Here is a 24,946-nt window from a genome sequence, read left to right on the forward strand (position 1 = left end):
CATCTCAGTTCACTGATTACTAAGTTTTAAGTGTATTTTAGTATAAGAATGTTATTTTATGTACATTATCTCATACCAGAGATATTCCCCAAAGATTTTAGACTTAAATTTTGTTTTCTTTCTGCTGCTTCACTAGTAAAAATATGTGCAAATTGTCATTTTTCAGTTATTTCCTGAAACTTTGATATTGAAATTATTGTTAAGAGACTCTAAATTATACATTTCAGTGAGGTCTCCTGATTCTTATCCCAAAGCACTTATTAACATGACATGGAATATTAGCACTAGATTTAGTGAAGAGATATTGAATTCAAAAGATTGGCCTGACAAAGAAGATATAATAATACTTGATAATTGACCAACATTTGGGGCATCTAAAAGAGAAAACAAACTGGACATCAAGAAATCTGGAATCCATTCTTAGCATTTTAGAAGTTCTCTACCTCTGCAGAGTGGAACAGAAAAACAAACAAACAAAAACCAAAAAAACTTCTAGAGAGCAAAATGAATGTGGAGATAATCTCAGCAAGCAGATTGCTAAGAGCCTTGGAGAGGGTGATTCATGGAGAAACGTGGAAATCAAATTTTGAGCAACCTTCTGGAGATAAAAAAAGGAAGGAACCAAGGATGATAGGTGATGACATGTTTAGAGCAATCAATATGTATTTTTGATGCGAACTTAGAAATTTTTGATTTGTTTTTAATCCATTAAGTGGCATCTTAGGGAGGAGATGCTAAGTGAACACTAACCAGGAGTATTGCTGATAAGGTATCAGCAAAAGATGCTTAAAGTAGCATAATTATAAAAACGATGCATGTCTACTTAAACTATCTTATTTTAATGTAAAGCTTACACAAATGTATTTATTTGTCAAAATTTTCAAGTAAGGTAAGGTCTTTCCTTTGAGTGTGGGTCTGCTGACTGGAGTTCTACAAAGACTTTCTTACGTAAAGAGTACCCATGACAGATCATCCCAATGATTACTTCATCGAATGGGAGGGAGAACTTAGGGGCACCTATGTACATGCACATTCCTTCTAAACTGTAATAATTTCATCTTGATCTTTTTTTAGCTGTGTTGCCCACATCTAATGTGACATGGGAGCGAATACCTGACTAAGTTGTGGTTTTATTAGGAAGGAGAAATGAGGAGTAAATGCTTGTTAGGCAGCCAACAATTTTCATCACAGTAAGCATGTAGCAGACTTGGTGGGAAGAGAATGGCTTAAATACACGTAGGGCAAAGCCTATAGCTCTAAGTGTCCACTTAGCCACGGGCAGCAGTTGGTGTGGTTTACACTGTAATGGAGAGTTTCAGTTAGTCTGGTGAGTGGTGAACTGGTTAAGTGGAACTCTGTTTTGAGAACCTCTACTCGTCTAATTGAGCTTTAAAAGTACTACAAAGGTTCACACAAGATTCAAGGGGAAAGGATTTGCAGATGAAATTAGATTTGAGCCAATTTCAAAGGACAAGATAGTAGAAGGATTCATGATAAGGTAAGTGATTGTTTTGTGCGGTTGAGAAACTATCAGTTCCTGACATTTGTTTCACAGGCTGGAGATAAGGGGAGAGAAATTTCCAGCATTGATTTCAGGTCCTGAGAGAGCATTTCAGTGAGGACTGGGTCACCTACTTGTGTAACTGTGCTGTTCTTGGGTGGTCTTTTCCTGGGTGGCCATTGTCATCTCACTTCAACATGGTAAGTCAGACATAAATATAGATGTGATGGTCTTGGATAGTTTAAAGTTGTGCTTATTGCATGATATCATTTGTATACATATACACACATAAACACAGTTAGTTTAATATCAGTTTATTTAAACAGATATGTCTTTGCAAAATAAGCTTCGATACCTTAAAAAAAGTATGACTTCATTATTATAAAAACAATTAGGATCTGATTTTCATGAATAAAAATTTTTTGCCAAAACCCTGAGCAATGCTGTAAATATCTGCATTCTTAAAAACCTCAGATTATGTACTTTAAGAGCTCTGCCAAAAATGTACTTTTTGCTTACTAAGTATGGTTTTGAAAACTTTTCTTTTTGTTTTCATGACCTGTTTGGAGTGCTAGCTGTGAAGCAGTTGTACCTCCTTTCCTCTATTCAGTTATGCAGGACTATTTTCCTAAATCATTAGCATCACACCACTCTCCTAAGCAATTTGCACTATCTGCAAGTTACCCCTGCTGTCACAACAGCACGCTGTAAAATGGTTTTCAAGATCCTTTATTACTCTGCCCATTTTTTCACATCCCTCTAAGAAACTTCACTACACCTCAACAAACTTGTTTGATCCCATGGAGACAGTGAGAGGAAACTTATCTCAGGGTAGAATAGTGAAGGAACACGGAATTGCTGTGGTTTCAATGGTATGTGGGACATGAGAAAATACAAATATTGTATTAATACAATATTAATATTGTATTTTGTATTGTAGACCACTTTTTCAAAAAGGTTAGCTGTGAATGGAAAGGGATAGAGTGGAGATGATAGGATTTTATTTAAGATGAAATAGATGTGACGGTGATTATAAAGAAGCCAGTAAAAGAGAGTAGAAATTATAGAAGAGGAGAGGAAATTGATATAACGTGCTCCTATTCACTCTTCCTGAAACAGTGTTCCCCCTCATTCTTTCACACCCTTGTGAATAGCAATAACCTTAATATTACTTGAATATATTGAATGTGTCACTCTGTCAGATGTTATATGAAAAGAACTATGAGGTTCTTATTCCTGCTCTTTGGAATTTACAGGCTAAAGCCATAGCACATGATGTGATTAGGGATCATTCCTGCTTTGAGGGTGTTCTTTATTAGGGTTTTAATGTGGCCTATTTTTTTTTTTTTTTTTTTGAGAGTCATGATTTAATACACCTATCTGAATCACATGGAGTGGAAATTCTTTTTAACCTTGGCACCGAGAATAGAAATAACCCCTGTTTTATAGGCCCTAGTCCTAGTAGTGGTTTATCAGGCTTCTGTTGTTCAAGATGATGACATTGTTTAAGATGGCTTGATCTGAGATCGAGGTAAATCCATGTGATGATCAGTTGTGCTATAATGGGATGGTTGGCTTGAGCCCAAAAAGAATTTTCAAAGGCAATGCAGAAATCTTCAGGTCAATGGGACTTCCCGAGGAGTCAATTAATGCCTCCAAATGTTTATCAAAGTAGTTATTTAGTGGCTGGTAGACTCAAGTGTACACAAAATTCTAATGAAGACTAATAACAGAGTCTTAAAAAAAACAAAAACAAACGAGACAAGGCTTGTAGATTTGTTTGGACAGCCCTCATAATCCATAGTGAGTATTTGATAAATCATAGTATTAAAGAATGTTTTACATTTGTGGAGTGCTTGTTCTTTATAAAACACTATAATCAGCATTATTGCTTTTGATTCACAACACGGGTGACCCATAGGCAGAGGAGGCGTTGCTCTTGTATTATCCCAGATTAGGAAATTGAGGCTCATAAATGTTAGTAATAAAAGCTGACATGTTGAGGGCTTGTTATGCACCAGGCATGGAGTTCAGAAATTTACAGGTAGTTTATCTTCCACACTATCCCATGCTATAGCTATTATTACTCAGATTTTGCGGTTGATAATATGGAGAAGTGGTTAAGTAACTTATCCAAGTGTATATGACTGGTAAGTGAGTCATGACTCAAACCAAGGTGGACTGACCCAAGGACAGTTGGAGCCTCTGTGTAATGTTGTACTGCTTCTTTAGGCTCTTTACACATGAGTTTTCTTTCTTCTCTGCGGCTCTTATAACTTCAAATTACAGTAAACTATCAGAAACAGTGTATTACATAATACAGTTATCTAAATACCCTCAAAAAAGTCAGTGGACTAAATATATTCATGTTTTTAATTGGCACATGGGTAATTTTAGTGTCCAATCAGTGACTGGTTCTTCTCACAGGGTTTTTGTTTGTTTGCTTTTTATATTGGAGAATTAAAACAGATAGTATCTATTGAAGTGAATCTTGGAACTTGTTATCAATTGGAGTCAGTATATGTTTTTCCTTTGGAAATATTCTAGATGTAATAGATACCAAAGGAAATAAAATTCACTGTAGAAGTGATTCATCATGAAATGTTTGAGAAACACATGATCAATTTATACAGCACTTGACAAACTTGTTCTTTTTTTTTTTTTAATTTATTTATTTTATTTATTTATTTTTGGCTGCGTTGGGTCTTCGTTGCTGCGCACGGGCTTTCTCTAGTTGCGGCGAGCGGGGGCTATACTTCGTTGCGGTGCGTGGGCTTCTCATTGCAGTGGCTTCTCTTGTTGTGGAGCACAGGCTCTAGGTGCACAGGCTTCAGTAGTTGTGGCACACGGGCTTCAGTAATTGTGGCTTGCAGTCTCTAGAGCGCAGCCTCAGTAGTTGTGGCGCACGGGCTTAGTTGCTCCGTGGCATGTCGGAACTTCCCGGACCAGGGCTCGAACCCGTGTCCCCTGCGTTGGCAGGTGGATTCTTAACCACTGCGCCACCAGGGAAGCCCCAACAAACTCGTTCTTAAGGATACTTATTTTAATGAAACCGTTAAAAGATATATTATGGGATATATCAATATTATATAACTATTTCTCTGATATTATTTTTAAATATATCTAAGAAAAATGCTGAACACATTGTTGGGCAATAATCTGCTTTTAATAGTTAACGGGTCATACCCACCATGACAGGAAGTTATCTGGTCAAATGTGTAACTATTGACTGGGACATTAGCCCATGTGCTGCTTTTACCAACTAACAGCTTCCACTGGAACATGCAGTCCATTCAGTGATTGCTGGAGTATGCTATGAATCTTACCTCATGATTTGCATGTAGTATCATGCTGATATTACTCAGTGGGTAACGTAGGGTAAACATTCATTTGTATAAACCGCAATTCTTGTTCTATAGAGGTGGGAAAAGAAGGAGGTTTTAGATAAAAGCTTAGTCTTGAATTGGTTTTCCAGTCATATCTGAAACAACATCATCAGAATACTTGAAAATGAGGAGATATGATTTTTTTTAAAAAAATTTATTTTGGAAATAATTATGGTGTTAGAAGAGTTGCAAAGCTAGTAAGAATTTCCATGTACCCAACACCCAGCTTCCCCTCTGGTAACATCTTGTATGACTGTACATTATTGTATATTAATAAATAATCACAAGCAATAGTTGCCTGAGTATCAACCAGTTTTGCAAATATTGAAATTTAATACCTGTTTCTCAATAATAGATGAAAATTACTGAAATTTTCTGATACACCAAAAAGGCAAATATTAAAGTCTATCTCAAAAAGAAAACTTGTTTACATTTTATCTTAAAAAAATAAATTAATGCAGAATGCATTCAAAGTTTTGTTGTTTTCTTGAAACTTCCACTTTCCAAAGAAACAAAGTCTCCACAAATGTATCATTCTAATGTGCCATAATCTTTTTATGCATTTTTCTATTGACAGGCATTTAAGTTGTTTCTATTTTTTGTTTATTTTGAATAATGCTGCTGAGAACATTTGTGCATAATTATTTTCTGTGGACATATGTTTTCAATCCTCTTGGACATATACCTCAGAGTAGAATTACTGGATCATATGGTAACTCTGTCTTTAGTATTTTGAGGACCTGCCAAACTGTTTCCCAAAGTGGCCATTCCATTTTATAATCACACCAGCCATGTTTGAGGTTTCTAATTTCACCTTATTGTTGCCAACAATTCTTAATGTCTATCTTGTTTATTTTAGCTACATTAAAGGGCATGGAGTAGTATCTCTTTGTGGCTTTAATTTGCATTTCTCTGATGACTAATGATATTGAATGTCTTTTCAAGTGTTTATTGGTCATCTGCATATCTTCTTTGGAGAAATGTCAATTCAGACCCTTTGCTCAGTTTTTAATTGAGCTGTTCTCTTATCAGATGTATGATTTGCAAATATTTTCTGCCATCCAATGGGTTTCTTGATGTTGACTTTTGAAGCACAAAATTTTTAAATTTTGATGAAAACCAATGTATTTATTTCTCTTTTGTTGCTTCTGCCTTTGGTGTCATATCTGAGAAACCATTGCCTAGATCAAGGTCACGAAAATTTCTCCTAAGTTTTCTTTTAAGAAATTTATAGTTTTAGGTGTTACATTTTGGTCTATAATCCATTTTTTTTTCTTTTTTTAAAAAAAATTTTTCTTTAAAGCTATTGCATTTTTCATTTTATTTATTTATTTATGGCTGCGTTGGGTCCTTGTTGCTGCATGTGGGCCCTCTCTAGTTGTGGAGAGCAGGAGCCACTCCTCGCTGCGGTGCGCAGGCCTCTCACTGTGGTGGCCTCTCCCGTTGCGGAGCACAGGCTCCAGGCACATGGGCCTCAGTAGTTGTGGCACGCGGGCTCAGCAGCCGTGGCCCATGGGCTCCAGAGCGCATGCTCAGTAGTTGCAGCACACGGGCCTAGCTGCTCCGTGGCATGTGGACTCCTCCCGGACCAGGGATTGAACCTGTGTCCCCTGCATTGGCAGGCAGATTCCTAACCACTGTACCACCATGAAGTCCCTATAACCCATTTTGAATGGCATTTTGTATATAGTATAATGTAGGGGTCCAGTTTCATTCTTTTGCCATTTGTACTAGCACCATTTGTTGAAAAAATATTCTTTTTTTATTTGGCTTGACACCGTTGCAGAAAAGCAATTTACTATAAATTAAGGGTTTATTTTTGAACTCTCAGTTCTACTCCATTGATCTATATGTCAGCGTTATGTCAGCACCACACTGTTTTAATTATTATAGCTTTGTAGTAAATTTTAAAATGGGGGAACCTGAGTCGTACAACTTTGTTTTTTCTTTTTCAAGATTATTTTGGCTATTCTGGTTTCTTTGTACTTCTATATGAATTTTGGCATCAGCTCGTCAATTTAGCAAAAAAAAAAAAAAAAAAAAAGGCAGCTGGAATTCTGAGAGGGATTGCATTAAATCTGTAGATTAATTTAGAGGAATTACCATTCTAACTTTATTAAATCTTCCAATCCATGAGCATGGAACATCTTTCTATTAGTCAGAGATTCTTTCATTTCTTTCAGTAATGTATTGTAGTTGTTGGTGTATACATCTTGTACTTCTTTTGTTAAATTTATCCTATACTAATCTTTTTGCTATTATTAAAAATAGAATTTTTTCCTTAATTTCATTTTCAAATTGTTCACTGCTAATGTATAGAAATAGAATTGATTTTAGTATATGTATCTTTCTGAACTCATTTATTAGTTCTCAAAAGTTTTTGGTTGTTTCTGTTGGATTTTCTATACATAATATTTTGTCTTCTGTGAATAGAGATAGTTATGGTTCTTCCTTTCTGTATTATTCTTCTCAGGCCACTGTATCAAAATACCATATGGCTTAAACAACAGACATTTATTTTTCACAATTCTAGAGGCTGGGAAGTCCAAGATCAAGGTGCTGCAGATTTGATGTCTGGAGAGGGCCCTCTTCCTAGCTTGCATATGGTTGCCTTCTTACTGGATCTTCACATGGTGGAGAGAGATCTAGTGTCTTCTTATAAAGACGCTAGTCTCTTCATGGGGCACCACCCTCATGACATTTTCTAAAACCTAATTACCTCCTAAAGGCCACACTTCCTAATACTGTCACATTGGGGAGGTTAGGGTTTCAACATATGAATTTTGTGGGGGCTGGAGGGACAAAACATTCAGTCCATAACACTTTCCAATCAGGAAACCTTTTAGTGCTTTTTCTTAACTAATCTTGAAAATCTGATTTTTATAGTATAATATATATAATAATATTTAATTGTAACAGGTTTTTAAAACTACAGTTATATTCATTTGGGCATCTGTTTCAGCCCGTATTTTCAGTACAATAGTGGATGAACCTGGAGAGCAAATTGTCTTCATTTTCCAATACGGTTGTCAGCAAAAATTTATTGAATGCAACATTATTTCCAGGAATTTGTAGGCATTGTGGAAGTTAAAAAAAAAAAAAAAAATGAGGTCTGTCCACAAACTTAATTGTATAGAGAAGCCAAGTTTCAACATGCTTGAAATACCTCCAAAGGAAATGTAATACCAAATACAAATTCAATGGATATTAGGAAAACTAAACTGTTGCTGAGGTAAATAACAAAACTATGGAAATGGCAGAATACAACCTCATTCTTTTAAAGAATGGATGGGATTTGGCAATGAAGGTGAATAAAGCAGAAATTATTCAAAATAAAAACTGGCATGAATAAGGTCAGAGTGTAGGGAAATTTTTTTAAAAGTTCTATTCAACTCTAAAAAAAAACAAATCATGCAGAGGATAGAATATAGTTTGAGGAAGACTGAAAAAAAAAGAAGGCTGATAGTATATATTTTGTAGTAAGACAGATATAAAGAGGGTAATTTAATAAAAATTAGAGACAAGAGTGAGAACTTCAGGGGGACAAAAAAACAACTCTTGATGAAAGATTGATCATGGCAGAATGAAGCGGAGGGAATGGCAAAAATTACTGATATTGCTAGCTAATAATATGAGAAGAGGTCTTATGAATTGTTCAAAGTCCCAAAGCTGTGAATGGCAGAGCTAGGATTTAAAACAAACCTTCTGACCCCAACCCTGCTGCATTTCAGGAGTAACCTTGGAGGTTGTGGACTTTATTACACTCCCCAAATCTCCAATAGCATACATATTATTTGTCCAACCCATGTTTCTCAATAGAGTGTTTTACATTTTTTTTTTTTAATTATTATTATTATTTTTAAATTTTTTATTTATTTATTTATTTATTTATTTATGGCTGTGTTGGGTCTTCGTTTCTGTGCGAGGGCTCCCTCCAGTTGTGGCAAGTGGGGGCCACTCCCCATCGCGGCGCGCGGGCCTCTCACTATCGCGGCCTCTCTTGTTGCGGAGCACAGGCTCCAGACGCGCAGGCTCAGCAGTTGTGGCTCACGGGCCCAGCTGCTCCGCGGCACGTGGGATCTTCCCAGACCAGGGCACGAACCCGTGTCCCCTGCATTGGCAGGCAGATTCTCAACCGCTGCGCCACCAGGGAAGCCCTGTTTTACATTTTTTACTGACGTGTACCTCGTATTAGAGCAGTGTGATTTCTTTACAAATTCTAGAGGTTATAGCGGAGGATGCTCACAAAAAGTAGGAAAAAAGAAAAGATTGAGCATTTATACTAAAAATTTACATGAATGTGTTATAACGCATAATATGCAACTGCTGTTTTTGTTAGCATCATGTGACCCTGTCATACCAATTTGGATTCTCATGGCTAATCATACTGCAGGAGCAAAGTGTAACTGATATATTGTACTCCCTTTCTGTCATTTAATGTGAGAATTCCTGTACATACTTTATGCATTCATTTCTTCATTTACTCAGCAATTATTTTCTTACATGAGACTGTATGTCCTGTCTACTACATCCCAAGCTCCATGAGGAGAAATTAAGGCTTTGGGAAAAGAAAAAGGCAGCTTGCTTCTTCTACTAGCTAAATTTTTCTTAACTATCCCCAGCCTTTCAGTTGGGGTAACATTACATCCCTACTGGCCAGGGATAATCTGACTTTGTACCTGTTGCCCTGGTACCCTGTCTAATTAGCTTTTTTCTCACTTTCAAAAGTGTCCCAATTTGGGTGGTCAATTATATGGTTACCCTACATGTAATACATACAAATGCATATTTCAGTAAAATTTCAGTTTGAATGCATATCTCCAGTCTTCAGCATCGCTATTGAGCTGAAATGGAAAATGTTAAGTATATGAATGACACAATTCTACAGTAATTATAGATTGAACTCTAAGAAAACAATCCAAACTAGAGGTGAGGAAGTTCAGTAATTCACAGAACAGGACAACATTGATTTAACACTTATGGCATATAGTATATTCTACTTTAAATAAAACCAGTTAAATAAAACCTTTTTCTCCTCCTTTCAGTCGATTGCTAAGGTTTTAGCAGAAACGTGAGATGAGTTGCTTTTGTGGGCAAAGACTGGTGATAAGCTGTTAACCTGGCAAAATCCATGAGGTGATAAAAAAGAGTAAGGATACAGCTTTTAATTAACATTCTTTGTTTACAGGGTAGAAAATCCTTTATTAGGCTTTTTACGTGAATTGTTTTAGGAAAAGACTTGGTAGAGACAGGGAAAACTGTGATTAGTAATAGGAAATGCTAAATAAAAAAATTAAAGCTAACGTTCATCAAGCATTCACTATATGCCAGGCACAATTTTAAGCACTTCACTTGTAGTAACTCATTTATCCACACAAGCCATGATGGTATTATTTTAACCCCATAAATGAAGAAAATGAGGCACAGATTAGTTAACTTGCAGGGCCACTCAATTGGCATTTAAACCAGACATTCTGGATTCATAGGCCACACTTTTAAATATTGCCTGACACTTCTCATATGTTTGTTGGTGCCTATTTACACGTAATAATCATGATACTATCTTACATTTTTAGAACACTTTGTAGTTAACAAGTCCTTGTCTGAATATTCTGTCATATTCTCTCTCTCTCTCTCCCCCTGCCAGTCTCACTCACACACATACACAGACACATGCACACACAGGTGTAGGCACAGATCCTGTGAAGCAGAACACATTAAGATATCCCATTTTACAGATGAGATATATTTATGTGGTTTGTCCAAAGTTGTTCAGTTAAGAAGTTGTTCAGAAGTTATGTGATGACCTAGAGGGGTGGGATAGGGAGGATGGGAGGGAGGCTCAAGAGGGAGGGGATATGGGGACATGTGTATGCATATGGCTGATTCGCTTTGTTGTGCAACAGAAACTAACACGGTATTGTGAAGCAATTATACGCCAATAAAGTTCCATTAAAAAAAAAAAAAGAAGCAAGGGAACAGAGGTTGGCTCAAGCTTAGTTCTTCATGGTCTACGAACCTGTCATTCTACAGTGTAGGGATCACAAGTGCACATGCTGAAATCTTTGTCACATTGGACCCTGGGAAGAATCCTTCTTGGCAACAGAAAAATGGAAAGAACGTGTTCGTCAGCCTTTTATCTTTGGATATTTTCCCGTACTAAAGTGACTTTATAAACTTTCATGCTGATACGATGAACCCTACAGGAATAGGCTGATAGTTCACTTCAATTTCCCATCTATGAAATAGTGGTAATGTTAGTACTTACCTGTATACTTGTTGCCAGAAATAAAATAACTAACACATTTGTAGAGTACACAAAACAGTGTCTGGCACTCTGTTGCCATCTCATGTTATTAACAAGGACTGAGTTTTAAAAAATGTGGGCAGGTTGTGAGAAATCATCCTCACTACTGGAAACAACTCCCAATGCTCAGGTGCCTCTGATGTCCGGAAAACAACATAATGTTTTTGTGCTAATTATGAAGAGATACTGTCAATGACCAACATGTATTTGAGGAAAGACCTCTATGCAGTGAATAGTTTGAAGAAATACAAAATGTATTTTAGGAAGTTCATTTCCTCAATGAGTTCATACTTTTCCGTCAATTAAAAATACATTATTTTCATTAGGGCCGGCAAAGGGTAGGGGGGCTGGCAATGGAGAATTGATGTTTAATGGAGTATAGAGTTTCAGTTTTGCAAGATGAAAAGAGTTCCGGAGATGGTTCCACAACAGTGTGAATGTACTTACTACTGAACTGTGTACTTAACAATGGTTAAGATGGTAAATTGTATGTTATGTATATTTTACTGGAATTAAAAACTTAAAAAGAAGAAAAAATATATTTTTTTAGTCTTACGCAATCTTACTTTCATATTTCATTCAAGCACAAATTTGTGGAAGTTAAAAAAGACACACAGGAATAAGCATCACATGAATCAGGAAGTTATCAAATAACAAAATTATGTCTGTAATAAAGGAGCCTTGACAGATAGCCCTTCCCACCATCTCCCACCCCAAAAGACTGAATAGAAAACTGATGTAAAAGGCTGATGAGGAGAAATAGGATAGGCAAGTATGTCATCAAAGGAAAAAAAAGTACAAATAGAACACAGTTTAAAAATTCAATAGTGAAAAATCCATTCTGTAAACCTGGGAAAATGCCAAACTTGGATTATTAGGTCTTATTGATATTTTTATATTTTACTTACCTGGGTGAAAAAATATTGTTTCTTTTCCTCCCGTTTTCTTTCTTTTCCTTTCCCTTTACTCCCTCCCTCTGTTTCTTCTTTGTCAAACTACCCAGTCAAACTTGATTTTGCAAAAGGTGCTTTATGCTTTGTTTTTTGTTTGGTTCTCTCAAGCTAGTCAGCTAAGCAATGAGATGTTTGTTGTGCCACAAAAAAAGTAAGAACAACTCTCAGTCTTTGAGCAAATGTATTTGTAAAGCATTGACATGGCCATTTTCACAGCAGGGCAAGTAAGCAAATTAGGGTATTCTCTAAGGTATTCTTGTCTGTGACTCTTGTATTTTAGTATTGTTATCACTGTACTTGACCATTTATTTGCATGTATTTATTTATCTACGCTAAATTAGAAACTAAGTGAAATATTTCTAAAGTCTTTTAACCCATGTTACTAATCTGTGTGTGTGTGTGTGTCTTTGTGTGTTTATTTACACCACTCACAAATTCACATCAGCTTGTGCACTGAAGAAGCAATAAATGCTAAGTGGCAATTCTTAACATATTGGGATCATAGGCCCTTTTGAGAATATATTCAAAATACCTATGAACACACCTAATATTGCATGCAATTTTAGGTCATCTAGGAACTTTTTGGAACACGTTCATGTAGCCTGTGAACTACTTGGACACCAAAAAACCTCCCAGACTAAGAGAAAATAGAAGGTAGAATGAAGACCTTGTCAGGGATTCAGACGAGTAACTTTCTAGACCAAGAAAGAGCAATTAGTTGCTTTAAGTGATGAAGTTTTTAAAAATTTGCCTTTAGAATACATTTTAATACTGTGTGGTCTTATTACATAGTTATGTAACATTTAAAAAAGTAAAATTACTTTTTTATATACATATATATAATTGATGAATCATGGTCTCTTTAGTTTTGTATATTTATACCATTAACTTACATTCATGTATATAAACATGAATCCCTGATACACTGTATGATTTGAATAAAATTTTTCACTTTTAACCATGTTTAGTTCATGGGCAGTAGGTTCTGAAGATGGAGAAAATCCTTTTTCATTTTATCAAAATTCAAAACCTTCTTTGTAGCCTTGTATCTTCATAAATTTTATTCATCAGGATCTGCGTATTGGTAAGCAGGTGAAGTCTACCCAGTAAGATCAGCCAAGAAGATTAATTAATGTTATACGCCCTAGATTAGAAATATACATTTCATCAGTGTGTATACTGGGATCTATTTGGGGGATCTACCACCACCATAAAGTGGTGGTAGATCACACTTTTGGGTTGTGTTTTAGGTAGGCTAGTGCTTTGAAGTACCTAACAAAAGGACAAACCAACTTGGCACCAAGAAGTATTGTATCTGTATATGTTTTCCTTTTGTAAGATGTGGCTTAGGACAAGTATTTCTTGATAACATTATGCGAATTGTGGTAAAAGGAAAGAAAAGGAAATAGAAATATCTGAAGGAAAACAGTTATGTTATTAAAGCAAGAGATAAACTGAAAAAAAGATTTAGTATTAATAATCTAGATTAAGAAAATATTGGGGAAAATATTGAATAGCTTCTTGCTACTATAGTTCTAAAAGGGTTGCTTCTTACAGAAGGAAGATGACAAATAAAATAAAATCAGGAGTTAATACATGGAGTTGAAAACTAAACCACTAAATTTACCTGATTGCCTAATAAATTATTTTCTATTGAATATTAAATTTAGGGTAAATGAATAATAGTTAACATTTTTTGAGGTGATTGGAAAAAGGATAGAAAGGATATGTTTATTTTTAATAATAATCATAAGATCCTAAAAACAAAGTTATGGGAGAAAAGCTATAAAATCACAAACAAATAAAAGGATGTATATATATCTTCCATGGTTGTTTTTCTGATATTTTATTCCTTAAATATTATGATAGAAATAAAAAACTATTTTAGGAGACATTTAATAACATTAGAATAGAATTTGCACATTATAAAATTTAGGACTGCTTACTTCTTGCACAGTGTTTTACATGAAAAAAAGTAAAGTAAGCTTGTTTCTAATACCATCCTTTGTAACTTTCATTGTTTGATTAAAATCATGAACATTGGCCTTTTATTTATCTGTAAGGTTTTATTTCTTTTTTTTAATATGAGGTATAATTGACATAGAAAATCAAATTAGTTTCAAGTGCACAACATAATGGTTTGGCACTTGTATACATAGAGAAATGATCACCACAATAAGTCTAGTTAATATCCATCACGATACATAGTTACAGAATTTTTTTCTTGAGAACTTTTAAGAGCTACTCTTTTCACAACTTTCAAATATGCAATACAGTTTTATTAACTATAGTTGCTGTGCTGTACATTTCTGTGACTTATTTATTTTATAACTGGAAGTTTATACCTTTTGATCCCCTTCATTCATTTCGCCCACCGCCCACCTTCTGCCTTTGGCAACCACCAATTTGTTATCTGTAATCTACGGCCTTGTTTTTTTTCTCTTTTAGGTTCCATATGTAAGTGAAATCATATGGTATTTGTCTTTCTCAGCATGAGTTATTTCAGTTAGCATAATGCCCTCAAGGTCCAACTATATTGGCTCAAATGGCAAGATTTCATTTTTGTCTATGGCAAAATATATACGTCACATTTTCCTTATCCATTCATCTGTTGATGGACACTTAGGTTGTTTCCATATTTTGGCTGTTGTAAATAATGCTACAATGAATATGGGGGTACAGGTATCTTTTTGAGTTTTAGTTTTAGTTTTCTTCAAATAAATACCCAGAAGTGGAATTGCTGGATCATATAGTAGCTCTTTTAATTTTTTGAGGACGCTCTGTACTGTTTTCCGTAGTGGCTAGACCAATTTATATTCCCACCAATAGTGCACAAGGGTTTCCTTTTCTCCACATCCTTGCCAGCATTTGTTATCTCTTGTCATTTTGCTAATAGCCATTCTAACAAGTGTGAGATATCTCATTGCAGTTTTGATTTGCATTTCCTGATGATTAGTGATGCTTGAGCATCTTTTGGATGTCCATTTCTAATCAGAAAACATTGAGTGATTGATACATTTTAAAAATAAGTGATCAGTCTAACATTTTAGTTATATAGTGGATAATGGACTCAACTATATTCTTTTGGCTTTTAGGTCTTTTTATTTTGAGAAGAGAACCACAAATTCTTTTTGATTTTCTTAAAAATGCCAACACAGTTACAGGACAGTTACAAAGATATATTGGAAGGCTTATCAATGATAATTTTCTTTATGGATAAATTTAACACTTTAAATTGGATTTGGATGCCAAAGAAATACATAAAAATTTCAAGTATCTATTACCCTGCTCTCACTTCCTTATATATTTTTAAACATTAATTTTTTCTTTCAACAGGTATGTGTTGAGTTATAATTATGTGGCAGGCATTGTACCAAATGTTGGAGATATAGCAGTGAGCAAAACAGATGTAGTCACTGATAATTACTTAGGCTCCAGAGTGAGCCTAATACAAGCTATGGAGGAGAAATAAATGGTGCTATGATTATGTTTAACAGTCCTTAAAATGAGTGAAAACACTGACATAAGCTATTATCTACTAACTCAAATTATCTATCGATCTAAACCAAATTTTTAGAATGTTTTTCTCCTCTAGCAGGTTAATAAATAAATTTCCTGTTATGTTTGTTTCGTGATTCTACAACCTGCAAAATCGAAACCTTTAATTGGGTTGTGATCAAATTTGTCTTATGGAAAAAGTTGTCATATTTTTTTTTTTTATAAATTTATTTATTTATTTTTATTTATTTATTTTGGCTGCATTGGGTTTTTGCTGCTGCGTGTGGGCTTTCTATAGTTTTGGCAAGCTGGAGCTACGCTTCCTTGCAGTGCACGTTCTTCTCATTGCGTTGGCATCTCTTGTTGCAGAGCGTGGGCTCTAGGCGCGCGGGCTTCAGTAGTTGTGGCTCTCGGGCTTAGTTGCTCCGTGGCATGTGGGATTTTCCCAGACCAGGGCTCGAACCTGTGTCCCCTGCATTGGCAGGCGGAGTCTTAACCACTGCGCCACCAGGGAAGTCCCTGTCATGTTGTTTTAAATAAACGTGGTGGTGAATAAAAATGACTTAATAGTTATGGATATAAGAGCCAGGTGAATTAAAAATTGACGCCCATTTAGTATTAATTTTAATTTACCTGAAGAGAGGTGACAGGCCTAAAATAGTTGATTGTTCTTTTTCCTTATAATTTTAGACGGAAAATACTTTGTTTTTTCACATGACATTAACAGTACTATAGGACTTGTATTTGCAAATGATAGGACCAACAATGGATTAATTTCCAAAATATATAAACAGATTATACAACTCAATATCAAAAAAACAAACACCCCAATCAAAAAATGGGCAGAAGATCTAAACAGACATTTCTCCAAAGAAGACATACAAATGGCCAACAGGCACATGAAGAGATGCTCACAATCTCTAATTATCAGAGAAATGCAAATCAAAACTACAATGAGGTGTCACCTCATTCCAGTCCAAATGGCCATCATCAGAGTCTACAGATAATAAATGCTGGAGAGGGTGTGGAGAAAAAGGAACCCTCCTACACTGTTGGTGGGAATGTATTGGATTGGCCAAAACATTTGTTTGGGTTTTTCCATAAGATGTTACGGGAAAACCTGAACCAACTTTCTGACCAACCCAATACATTGGTGCAGCCACTATGGACAACAGTATTCAGGTTCCTTAAAAAACTAAAAATAGAGCTATCATATGATCCTGCAATCCCACTCCTGGGCATATATCCGGAGAAAACTATAATTCGAAAAGATACATGCACCCCAGTGTTCACTGCAGCACTATTTACAATAACCAAGACATGGAAGCAACCCAAATGCCCATCAACAGATGAGTGGATAAGGAAGTGGTATATACCGTGATCACAAAGGTGGTTTTCCCAGGGTAAGGCTCATCCATTGCACTGCGGGTGTGCTGACCCCTGTGATTTCCCCAAATGTGGGAAACTCGACTGCATAGTTTGTGGTAGTGGGGGACTGTGTTCACACTCTCCCCTAAAAAAAAAAGTGGTATATATATGCAATGGAATATTTCTCAGCCATAAAAGAGAGTGAAAAATGTCATTTGCAGCAACATGGATGGACCTAGAGGTTATCATACTAAGTGAAATAAGCCAAAGACAAATATTATATGATATCACTTTTATGTGGAATCTAAAAAAAAAAAAGATACAAATGAACGTATTTACAAAACAGAAAGAGACTCATAGGCATAGAAAACACACTTCTGGTTACCAAAGGGGAAGGGTGGGGGGAAGGATAAATTAGGAGTTTGGGATGAACATACACACACTACTATATATAAAAGAGATAACCAACAAGGACCTACTGTATAGCACAGGGAACTATACTCAATATTTTGTAATAAACTATAAGGGAAAAGAATCTTAAAAAAAATATGTGTGTGTAACTGAATCACTTTGCTGTACACCTGAAACTAGCACAACATTATAAATCAACTATACTTCAATAAGAAGAAAAAAAAAGTGAACTCAATTTGAGATGTTGCTTATACGTTGGTAAGCTTTAGGAATTGTGCAAGGTGATGTGTCAGAGTCCTTATCACAGAAAGGAAAGAATAGGTAAGTAAATAGAGTAGGAAAAATGTTGGGGGCTAGCTAAATGTAGAGGCTTTCAGTGTTTATTTTGTGATTGTTCCATATTTTATGACTATAGTTGCTTTAAAAATATCTTGATTATCAAGATTTGTTAACATTTTGTAACGAGATGTGAACTCTTCAGTGTCGGAGAATTTTGTTTCCCCCTTGGAAATAAGCTCCGCTGCCTCTTGATCTTCAATTCTCTTTGACTGACATCCTGTAGTTAGTGCCTCACGGGTTTACGCTGATGATTTTACCTAGTTCATTCTCAGATTCTCTAGTTATGATCTTATAAAAAGTATCCCTCATGACTAAAAAGAATATATTCTGACCAAAACAGGCTTCATTTCTACTCTGAACTGCTAATAAATTTCAAACAGAAAGCTCTTCAATCCCAACCCAAAAAGTCTATACTTAGCATAGCTTTTAAAGAATCCTGATTGAGCACTGTAAACAACTCTATGTTTTTTTTTAACACTGATTTTTCAAGCAGTGAAAATTTCCTCTGCTAGAAACATTCCAAGGTTTTCATCACCTTTTCTGGCACCAAATCTTGGTTGTGTCAAATTGTGGAAAGCCCTTTGGCTGTAAGAGCTGCTTCCACCTGTGAAGCCTTTATTCTGATTTCTTAACAGGAAGATTGATTTAATTGTTAATGTTGACTGAGTCAGTGGTGAGCCATTTTTGGTCTTTGGTTGGGTAGGGCGCGCACAGTGTTTGATCTCTGTACACTTGGCAGTGCTCTTGTCTGATGGGATGCTGGAGGAAGAGACTGAGTGGAAACTATTTGGCTGCTGTTTTTGGAAGGATAGGAAGATACGACCTGCTTATTTTGAGGCAGGGCAATAAGACACAAACTGCCTTCTAGAAATTTTATTGTGGAAGTTGATATTTAATTTTATTATCAAGTTATAAAAACTGAAAAGTAAGTAGCCCAAAGAACAGTCTTGGTTTTAATATATCATGAGTTACCACACACTTGAAGGCTATTGTCATTCCATGCAATCACGGAAAGAGCTCCTCTTTCATGGTGACATAAACCTGAAAACTTAATTGTTTTCCCCAACAAATTAGCAATTTGAAGCTCTTTGCCTTTCTAAACTGTTTGTACTGTGTAATACTGAGCAGATGACAATTACAGATATCTTGGCCATTAGACATTAAGTGCTAAATATTGTATGCAGCATTCAAAACATGATCTGCTCTGTAAACGTATTTGATAGGAAGTAGGTGTCTTCATTTATGTCAATCACTCCTACATTTATTCACTTATTATTTTATGCCCCAGACACCTTTCTCTCCAGTCATTTTCAAGAAACACATACCTAAGCCTTATTTCATACTATTTAAGTTAGAAATGCATAGCGCCCAGGCATTTGTACATTTTAAAACCTTTTAGGGTTTGTAATATAAAGAGGAAAAGCATTGTTCTACATATGTAACTGACTTATTTCTGCAGGTGGTATAATTGATGATGCCTTACTCACCTGCACATGTTTATAAACAAAACAAAACAGTGGACGGTTTATGATTCTTTTTGACACTGAACAGATGTGAATTTTATTCCCTTATTAAATGCCTGAGGGACTTAAAAGTACGCCTGTTAATTTGTTGCTTGTTCTTCTAAAGTCTTAAATTTACATTCATCGATGACTCCAGGCCTTTCACAGAAAGAGTAGCTACAGTTCTCCTAGCCATATGCCAAGATATTAAATGATTGTCTTTCTTTCACAAGCCTCTGAACATTGCAGAGTGTGGATTCTTTCTCTCTATTTCTTTCTCTATTATCTGATTTAGAAGGCTGCTAGGTAATACTGGCCAAGAGAGTAGAACATTCTTTGATTCCTTTGGTGTGCACAGTGGCTTTTTCTATCAAATACGTGACAATTGAAGCATCTGAAGAATTATCACCACTTACTTCCAACCAGTTAAAGGAATAAAGTAGGTACAGAAAAAGAAACTGATGCTTAATAGGAGGTGGGTTCTGTCTAATTAAAAAAAAAACAAACATGGATTTTAAAGACAGGTGGAAGATATAGCTGTCTAAGTGACTGGAAAGCCCTTTCCACTCTTCATTTCCCAGGAACAATGGAAATACTAAATTTTGAAAAAAAGTATCTCCTTCCCAATTCTTAATATCTTTTCTATTGACATCATTGCCTATTTTTTCTTCTGGAAAATATTATTTTTGTCACTTGTACTTGTGAGAATTCAGAGTTATAACATCTATTTTCCTTTGGTACTTTCAAAGGTTCATTTTTACACCTTTGAACAATTATAGTGTGTCTTCGTGTGTGACATTTTTAGTCTATAGAAGGTGCTTGGTGCACCTGTGGATTTGAAGATGCTTTGCAATAACTTTGTGGTCACTCAGGGAATTGAATCCATTGAACAGGAACTATTGAAAGCAATGGATATGCATCAAGTAATGGTTGACGAGAGTTGGGTTTAGCAGTGTTTGCAGGGACCAAATTATGGAGGAGTGTAAAATTTATCCTGCGGATTCCAAGGATGCACTGAAGGATGGTTAATCGGTGGGTGGCAGAATCAAGATTTGCATTTCCAAGCTATTGCTGCCAGGAGGTAGAGTAAGATCTGGGGGAAACATATAGGTAAGGAGAGTTAGTCCGATTCAAGACAGAGTGTTATTAGTGTCTGGCAGAGGGAATGGAGAAGATGCAATAGATTCTAGAGCTCTTTTGAAAGTTAAATGGACAAGACATGGTGACAGGCTATAGGGAGTTGAGTAAAGGGGAGAAATATGATGTAACTTGAAGAGCTGGCAACATTTTCCTAGTTGAAAAATGTGGGAGCAGAGCCGCTTTGACAATCATGAAGATAAGGGCTTATTTAGAGTTGTCTAATTTGTGACACGTTTGGGAGCTGACCAGTGGCAATGGTCTTGCTAATTATACTTCATATGCTTGTGTAATATTGCTTATTATAGACTGTGTTTGCAGTTTTTCAAAAGGTATATTAAAAATCTTCAATTAACATGCAGTGGTTTTAATGTACGCTATGGCTACTTTATCATCTGTCTTATTTAGAACTAGCCTACCTCCCTCTGTGTTGCTCAAAAGAATCATTTGCTATAGTTAAATAAATAAATAAGTCCTTGTTGTTTCCTATCCGATCATCCTGCCGATGGTGCTCAAGTAATCAGAAGCCCTTTTGCAATGCTGTGCTGGCAAGTACCAGAGAAATTCCTGTTGGCTTTGTTCGTGGGAGTTTGCAGTCCTGTTACATGGATGGGAAGTGCCCACTGAGAACACTTTCAGATTCCCAGGATTACCTGGGTAACTTATTGGTACAGAGATGTCTGTGGAGAGAATTCACAGAGGAAAGTGAAGATTTTACATCCCAAGCAGCATGTTCAGAGTACCAGGTTCATGGTACTAGGCCCTCAGCATCTGCACCCATGTTCTAATGAAGCCCAACTCATTTGGAGTGGTCTGTCTCCAAGAAGAGAGCTCACATATTTTTATTTGTTGTAGTAACAAACAGACAATGATTTTACCTTTGTATGTAGTTAGATTTTAGTCTATAAATGCAGATAAATAGAACATAAATTACTTGAGGGCAGAGAATCTGTCTCGTTCATCATTATATCTCTACCGTCTGGACATATCCCTAACGCTCAATAAATATTGGTTAAATGAATGAATTTTAGTTACTGGAGCAATGATTCCAGTTTTTCTCTTATCTCAGCATTTTTCTGTCTCTGTGTGAACTGACGGAAGGGATAAAGGAGAGGGCACGGGCTGGGGAAGTTACCTTAGCCATAGGGCAGACAGTTGAGTTCCAGTGGGTGCACAGAACTATTGTGTCCAAGGTTACCTTAGACTACCTCCAGGCACTTTTGAGAAAATAGATTAGCCCTAGGAGTTCAGGATGAAGCAACAGGGAGCATTGACTTATGGGTCTGACACAGCCATGGAGAATCAGGTGGTATTTAATACATATATATCCTGGGCTTTCACAGGTGTTTTTTTTTGAGTTCTAGGTCAGCCCATGTCATCGAGTAGGATTTATTTATCAAGTTTTAGTTCTGGAGGTGTGACAGAAGTACAGTATTATCCTAGAAACTCAGAAACAGGTACCAAGTTAATAACAGTTATATACCGAGGCCCACAGAAGGGGTACACAATTACGAACGTGGGTGTCTATATCCTCTTACCAGAGTGGGTGGCTTCAGGAGGGAGGAGGCGGTGAGTCAGAACAATCAGCATGTCCTTCAGCCAGTAAGATGAGTGACCAACATCAATGAATGAGAAATGGAAAAGCCTATTTGCTCTCTTCCCTACTGGGCTTTGGCTCTAGCGTGGGTGGGTGGGGACCTGCAGTGAAGGCTGGGAGTAAGGATGTTGTGACGCTCCATGGCACACTGTAAGCATTCGTCCTTTGCCTCCCTTCTCCTCCCCCCGTTGCATCCTTTCATTTCTCCTTTACATCCTTTCTACATCCTATCCTCTCTTCTTCTCCCTTTTGACCTTCTCTTTCCCTTTTTCTCATCCTCCTTCCTTCTTCCCCCCTGCAGGATATCATTTTTAAGTATGGTAAAAATTCTGTACCTAATATTTTATAATATAGGAAAATAAAATCTAATATATAAATAAGGATAATCTAGGAAAAAAATGTATGGACTACCTGGTGTTGGGAGGTCCATAAAATTGAAAAGAATGTATTATATTTTTTGCTATATTGATATAGTCTAAGCCTTGAGTTAAAAAAATGTTTTACGCATAGCAAAGAAAATACAGAAGCCGTAGATAAATTGTGTTTGCTTTATTGTTCTTACAAAGAATGAGAAAAATCAGCACAGATTTGTTTGTTTTTGCTTTTGAATTAGCTGTAGGAGAACAGATGTCTACAAGATGTAGAGCATATTTTCTTTTTTGGAGAGTACACTTTTTTCAGTGATTTGAGCTGTATAAATTTGTGTGGCTTTTTTTCCTTTTCATTGGATTACTATAATTCTTTGAGAATGTATTAATTTGATACCATTTTTTTTCTATTATTTTTACAATGTTATATATGGTGACGTTTTGTTCATTTGTGGTTTTGAGGCTGATTCCTTAGGTGACTGTTGAGCCCAGACAGAAGAGATGATGTTAGTTTCTTTCGATGCGAGGAAAAGGACTCACTCAGGTTACTTCAGTAAGGTTATGTTTAGGAATGAAAAAGACAGGCGTCCCAGACATGTGTCCAGCCTTTAAGGGAACCCAGGGAAAATGGACTGAGATTCAGAAATGGGAAGTAACCAGTACAGCTCTGAGCTGATTGCCTCTCTGCCCCCTAGTGACAGAGTTGATTCTCTGCCACTGGAATGATGTAGCTCCCTTCCGTCTGCTTTTCCTGCTGCTACCAGCATCCTCTCTCTTTCTATTTCTCTTTCTTCTGACTCAGTTTCTGATCACTCATAGTCGTTATTCTTCATGATTTCTACTGCCTCAGAACATCTGTTAAGCGTTTTCTCCCTGTGTCTTATTTTTCTGCCCCAAATAGTCTGATTCTCTTCCATGTCAGAGTTCAGAATCTAGAACATGTCCTTGGTTCAGGTAACCCACTGTTACTTTGTTTAGGTGGAGCTTTTGCACGAGGTCCCACTTAAGCCTTAGATGATGTAGCCTTAGCTCAGGTGCTCACTCTAGTCTCCTCAGAGGCGAAGGGTTATGCCAAGTGCTTCCTGGCAGGTTAATCTCTTAGCAGGAGGATGAGGGCAGGACCCTTATAGATGGGATTTATTGGCACAGCAGGCATTTTGGGACAAACAGATGGCCAGTTTGCCTATAGTGAGAAATTACTTGGGCACAAGGAGTGCAGTGGTTAGAGAACCCGAAGCACGAGCCCAGTGACCTCATCCTTGGCCCTCCATGTATTTGGGCCTTGATGAAACAATCAATAAATGAGAAATAATTGTTCCTCACTTAGTTTTAGAGGCCTTCCTTGACTCTTATTGCATATTTTATTTATCACCCTCATTTAATTGACAAATTTTTCTTTCCAACTTAATTTTCATTTACTACTTTATGGGTTATTTCAGCCCATAGGTGGGGCTTAAAATATATATAAACAGCTTCTAAAGGGAGTTAAACTTATTTGATAATGGAGACATCTGTAAGTAGGTAAGGCTCTTTCAGTTTTAAAACGTGATAAAGATTGCATCTCAGAGTGTTGTCTCTCTCTTGGATAAATTACTTATCTGCAAAGTCCCTGAGCAGATACTCAAATAGTACACAGGTAACACTGGCAAAAAGCAGAGTCACTACAGATAACTCAAGTTCGTTTCTTTTTATGGCTGAGTAATATTCCATTGAGTGGCATGTACATATATAAACTACTAAATGTAAAACCGATAGCTAGTGGGAAGCAGCCGCATAGCACAGGGAGATCAGCTCAGTGCTTTGTGACCACCTAGAGGGGTGGGATAAGGGAGGGTGGGAGGGAGGGAGACGCAAGAGGGAAGAGATATGGGGATATACGTATAAGTATAGCTGATTCACTTTGTTATAAAGCAGAAACTAACACACCATTGTAAAGCAATTATACTCCAATAAAGATGTTAAAATAAAAAAAGAAGAAAAGCAGAGTCGGAATTTTTAAAATGTGAGAGGAGGTTGTCTTTAAATGTATATGCTTTTAAATGTATGTGTTGCTTCTGTTTGTGTGTGTGTGTGTGTGTGTGTGTGTGTGTGTATGTGTGTGGTTTTATTATTATTGTTAGTTTTTTTATTTGTTTGATTTTTGGCAAGGTGGAACTTGATAACCTATTCATAAGGCTTTTCTCTCTTCTAGCAGTCTTTTGGCTGTTTCTCCCCCAAATCTTTCCCATGTATCTATTGAGCATGTACTATGTACCAAGCACAAAGAAAGTGATGCAGTTTTTATCTAATTCAGATAGACAGTAAGCCTGTGATTGCTGTACTTATAATTCAGCTGGCAAGATGTAAATAGGTTGAAAAGTATGGTTTCCTTGATTAGGCAGCAATTTTCATTGTGTACAAGCACCTGGTATATTCTTTCTGACTTCACACTGTGTCTTGTTTTCTTCTGTAAAAGCTCTTCTTGTCAGGTTCTAATAGACAAAAAATAAATTTCATCATTATTTCATTGATAATAAGCAATTCATAGCTTAGAATAATTTTCTCACAAAAGCATGCTTTAGCTACAATGGGTGAGGGAT

General features: G+C 36.3%; 1 protein-coding gene and 1 non-coding gene across 12 annotated transcripts in view; both read left to right on the plus strand.

Annotated features, from left to right (window-relative positions):
- Positions 1 to 24,946, plus strand: part of GULP1 (GULP PTB domain containing engulfment adaptor 1) — a 259,003-nt gene that overhangs the window by 46,804 nt on the left and 187,253 nt on the right. The window lies entirely within an intron of this gene.
- Positions 17,003 to 17,161, plus strand: LOC118898633. Its single transcript, XR_005020776.1, has one exon. It is a non-coding gene; the product is annotated as a U1 spliceosomal RNA (small nuclear RNA).

The sequence above is a fragment of the Balaenoptera musculus genome, chromosome 7 (assembly GCF_009873245.2).
Source record: "Balaenoptera musculus isolate JJ_BM4_2016_0621 chromosome 7, mBalMus1.pri.v3, whole genome shotgun sequence".
Lineage (NCBI taxonomy): Eukaryota > Metazoa > Chordata > Mammalia > Artiodactyla > Balaenopteridae > Balaenoptera > Balaenoptera musculus.